Source organism: Cnephaeus nilssonii, assembly GCF_951640355.1.
Source record: "Cnephaeus nilssonii genome assembly, chromosome: 2".
Classification (NCBI taxonomy): domain Eukaryota; kingdom Metazoa; phylum Chordata; class Mammalia; order Chiroptera; family Vespertilionidae; genus Cnephaeus; species Cnephaeus nilssonii.
In genome coordinates this window covers 110,896,850-110,902,364 of record NC_137073.1, presented here as the reverse complement: position 1 = coordinate 110,902,364, position 5,515 = coordinate 110,896,850, and positions in this window count along the sequence as shown.

Sequence of the window (5,515 nt, the reverse complement as noted above, 5' to 3'; positions counted from 1 at the left end):
AACCGGCCTGCAAGCCCGCCACCTCCTGCGTGGCCCCTCCGATTCGTGAGCTGGTTTTGACTGGGAGCCTGGCTGAGCAGCCGAGAGAGAGGGTTAGGCTGGGGGAAGGGCTCCGATGCTTTCATGCCTCTCAGATCACAAGTTATGATGAGAGGGAAGGGGGGTGGGGCCTAGACGGCCTGCCAGAGCTTAGCTGCCCTGAGCCCTCTGGCTCCTGAGGATGTTTTCCTGGAGGAATCTTCCTTCCCACTGTTCCCTCTTCCCCTCTGTTTCTCTCTCCCACCGTCTCTGTCTCTCTCCCTCTCTGTTCCTCTCTCTTTCTTCTCTCTCTCTCTCCCCAACACACACCCATTCTGTTACAACCTCACACACACAGCTTTGAGACAATAAAGACCTAAATGCAGATGTGAAGTCACAATATCTTTTTAAAACTTCTTCTAGATGTAAATACTCTTTCCTGAGCCCACGTTTTCTGCACGCACACCTGAAGAGTCCGTTAAGCGACTTAAGACGGCAGAAGGCTGTACCTCTCCTCTAAGTCACCAGCTGTCAGCACTGTGATGGTTTCCTGCATTGCACTCAACGCACTTTATAATTCAATGGCCGTGTGTTTATTCTATTTACCCTATGTTACTCGGTCTCTGATCAGGACCATGTTGCTCATTATGGTATCCCCAGCTGCTGGCAAGATACCTGACACCACAGTGGGTTCTCAGTAAATAGTTGCTAAAGGAGGTATGAACGAAGCATACACACTACACTTTGTAGTGCCAGTCAAACTGCCTATTTGCTCAGGTCCATTTCCTGCCCTTCCCGCCATGCTCTGCACCATAAGCAACTACATTCCCAGGTCCCACTGCTCCCTGGCCATGAGGCGGACTTGGCCGGCGGAGGCACTGGTGAAAAGACAGAGCAGGAGGAGGGAAGAAGTCCCACCCTCTTCCCCTCTCTCCTTCCTGAGAGCTCTCTGGCCGCGGTGCAGCTCCGCTCGGGCCCAGTTTCCACCTGATAACACTACCTTCGTCCCTGCAGACACAGGAGTGGTCCCGGCTTCCCAGTGTTGCTCGTATCTGGGTTGACTCATTGTCCTCTTGGCTTCTCAGCTCTTTCGTCACCAGGGCAATTCTCTGTCTCAGATTTCCTGTTTTAAAGACCGGAGTGGGTCTTATTTTCCTTGCTGGGACCCGAGTTCAAATGAAAAGTCTGAGTGGCAGGTGAAACATGACCACATAGGAAGGGCTCTAAAAATGGTTTAAGAGGAAGAGATGGAGTCAGGAGTCAGAATATTCAAGTTTCAGTTCTGGTTCTGCCTCTTCCTAGCTGTGTTTCCCTGGGCAAATCACTTCAAATGGTGTTTCCCAAACTGTATACCAAGGCGACCCAGGCCACTATGATGAATTCACAAGGGTGTCTCAGGATATTTAAATAACTGAAGACAGTAAACGGAATGAAACTCACCCATCTGTGAGGTACCACATGAACTCCTTGTGAGGTAGTTCACACTTTCAACATAAGATCGCACTGCAGAGAATGAGAGTAGCCATGTCCAATTTGATTCTATGAACATGACGCTGTGTCGTGTCAGGTGCATATATGATCCATTAGTAGCTAATTGTAATTAAGAATGAAATAAAAATTAAAATGTGACTTCCTTCTACTTACGTATATTATTTTTTTCAAACAGCTAATTACTTGTTAGAATATACATATTTAAATTCGGGGGACCTAATTATAAATGGAATGGTTAGATCTTTCTTTTGACCTAGGGGCACTGTGAAAAAACAGCCGAGACACTAAGGGAAATGTGAACCAAGAAAGTTAGGAGGGAGTGGGGGTGGAAAGAGCTCAATCAAAAAACTTGTATGCATATATGCATAAGCCATGGACACAGACAGTAGGGTGGTGAAGGCCCGGGGCAGAGGGGCGGGGCAGGCTAGAAGGGGTCAATGCAACCAGTGACCTTGATGCAACGCGACCTTGACGCAACCAGTCACCTTGTCCCATGTGACTTGTTTTTTTTATTATCACCATACAGTTTGTAGCGCCTCATCACTTCCTACATTGTAGGATCAAAAGAGAGTGGAAATAAATGTATACTGAATTATGCATTCAAGAATATACTAGTAATTCCTATGTATGCAGGTATATAATTCCCCTTATGGGAATATAAATTAGTACAGCCACTGTAGAAAATAGTATAAAGGCCTCTCAAAAACTAGTCATAGAACTATCATATGACCCAGTGATTCCTCTTCTAGTATTTACCCCAAAATGTGAAAACACTTATTTGTAAAGATATATATACCCCTGTGTTCACTGCAACATTATTTACAAGTAGAGGCCAGGTGCATGAAAATTCATGCACTGGAGGGGGGTCCCTCAGCCCGGCCTGCCCCCTCTTACAGTCTGGGAGTCCTCATGGGCGGGAGGCGACTCGGCGATCAGGGGAAGGTGATGCCCCCATCACACCTCTGCTGCTGCCACTGCCGGCAGTGCAAGCTTCAGCCAGCCCTGGTTACCTGAGTCTTGGGCAGCCCTGGGTGGCTGGGCAGCTGACATCCGAGGCTTGCCTGGGCCTTGGGCTGGCCCTGGGCAGCTGGGGGGCTGAGGGGACTGGGGGACTCTGGAGGCAGGTGCGTGGAGCAGCCGGACCCGCCTAGGGGTGGGCCCGGCCGTGCCACGTGCCTGCCGCCCCAGCAGGGCTGAGGGGACTGGGTGCCACCATCTTGTGGCTGTGGGTGCCACCATATTTGAGGGCATGGCAGTCAATTAGCATATTTCCTCTTTATTGGCTGTGGGCGCCGCCATCTTTGTGAGGGGGTGATGGTCAATTAACATAGTCTCTCTTTATTTGATAGGATAGCCAAGACAGGGAAACAGGGTAACAGTCCTGCACCCAAGACTCAGGTAACCAGGGCTGGCTGAAGCTTGCACTGCCGGCAGTGGCAGCAGCAGAGGTGTGATGGGGGCATCACCTTCCCCTGATCGCCGAGTCGCCTCCCGCCCATGAGGACTCCCAGACTGTAACATATGTGTCAATTGAGGGATGATTAGAGAAAGAAGATGTGGTACATATACACAATGGAATACTACTCAGCCATAAAAAAGAGGAAATATTGCCATTTGCAACAACATGGATGGATCTTGAGACAATTATGCTAAGTAAAATAAGTCAGATGGAAAAGGACAAAAACCATATGATTTCACTCATATGTGACATATAAAACAAAAAGTAACTAATAAAACAAAAACAAACTCAGATTCAGACAACAGAATGACAGTTACCCCAGGGGGAAGGGGGAGGGGAAGGTGAAGTGGTAAGGGGATCAAATGTATGGCAATGGAAGGAAACTAGACTTCGGGTGGGGAGCACACAGTAGAGTACACAGACGTCAAATTATGATCTTGTACACCTGAATTTATATAATATAAACCAGTGTACCCAATAAATTTAATTTTTCAAATTAAGTAAAACAAAACGAATATAATCCCCCTTTCACTAGAATTTCCATCCTCTTACCTGCCCCCTTGCCTATTTCTAAATCTACATTTTGCCAAAAGATAACTAGAAAAAAGAGAAAGTATAGCATTTTCTGCACAAGGTCTTATACTCTTCAGAAGAAAAGTATGGGTCACTAACAAAAGCTAGTGACTTTATTTATATACATTTATTCATTAAAAAGTTCACACCCTACAAAAAACTTTTCATTCAACATTTTATGCAAAGTTAATCAATCACCGAAATCAATATTCTAAGTCAGCCCATCTGTTTATTTACAAGTTTTTGCCAACTTATTTTTATTCTTTTCCTCACTAATCTATTCAACAGATTTTTAAGCACCGTATGACAGTAAAAAGGTAAAATCACTGGGTTCCTATCCATTAGAACGGTGCTACTCAAAGTGTGGTCTTTGAATTGGAAGCAGTATAAGCAAGTTCGGTAAAAATGCAAATCCTTGGGTCCGCCCTGGACCCACTGCATTCAAATCTCTAGGGCTGGGATGCAGATATCTGTGTTGTAACAGTATCTCCATCTGATTCCTTTGTGTGCTAGGAGTTCGAGGCCTAGAGAAGAGCTATGTAAACAACACTAAAAACAATGACTATCTTTGGAGATATGTACAAAGTATAATGGGAATGTAGCAAGAGGTCCTAAGACTAGGAGCTAACACCTAGCACCTAGGATGTTCCAGGAATGGCCAAGTCATCGTCTCAGACATCACAATGATAGAGTGAGATTCGAACCCAAGGCCTTTCTGCTCCAAAGTTCATAACCACTGTACAAAACCACCCTAGGGTTGAGAAATGAAGGAAGCTGCACTAGGAAGACTGTGTCTGAGCCAGGTCTGAGTTTGCTAGGCCATCGTGCTGGAGCAAAAGGGAGCAGGAGCATTGTTAGTCCTAGAAAATGGTGCAGCGATGGAAAGGAATGAAGCACATTTAGAAACATGAGGCAGTCCAATATAAAGTGCTGGGGAGGGGAGGGGTATGGATGGGACTGGATAACGAGATAGAAGTCTTATGACAAGTAAAGGGTTGATATGCTATATAAATGAGTTAGTATTTTATCCCATAAGAACAAGGAGGAACACTGAAGACTTTTACAGGACTGAGAAGACCAGTCTGGTGTGAAAACCACAATGGAAATAAATGGAGGCAATGACACCGGAAGTCAGAGTGAATAGGGAAGCTGAGCAGCCGTCCAGGGAGGAGGTGACGGGGCGTGGATGAGTAAGGAATGGGCGGGAGGACGGGCACGAGGGCTGTGGAGGTGGGACTGACTGCACATCCCTTCTGACTTTCATTCCTTTAATCAATATTCCCTGTGTTCACCGTGGGCTGGGCACTGTCCTAGGAACGGGGGATTTAGCATGACTAAACCCGACAAATCCTGTATAAAGCTTCCAGTCTAGCATGCGGTGGTTCAGAGGGAGTGAGGGCTGGGGTTAGTCGTGATGTGTGTTGTGAAGAAAAATAAAACTGGCGAGGGGGCCGAAACCAGTTTGGCCCAGTGGATAGAGCGTCGGCCTGCGGACTGAAAGGTCCCAGGTTCGATTCCGGTCAAGGGCATGTACCTTGGTTGCGGGCACATCCCCAGTAGGGGGTGTGCAGGAGGCAGCTGATCAATGTTTCTCTCTCATTGATGTTTCTAACTCTCTATCTCTCTCCCTTCCTTTCCTCTCTGTAAAAAATCAATAAAATATATTAAAAAAAAAAAAAACTGGCGAGGGGCCGGCGAGTGATAGCATGGCTGTGACTTTAGACAGGTGTCCGGAAAGGACTCCTGCCAAGTGACATCTGGGCAGTGGCCTACGTGAAGTGAGGGGTCAGCCGGGACCTACAGGGGCAGAGGGAGGCGTGACGGGACTGGAAACCAGAAACTGGTACAAGGAGGAAGTCTGCGAGGCCTATCAGATGGATGACAGTGCCATTTGCTGAGTCAGAGACATGTTTGGCTGATGCTAACAGGCAGCCACACGGGGGGATCAGGCTCTCAGGAGGGTGGTCTAGAGGC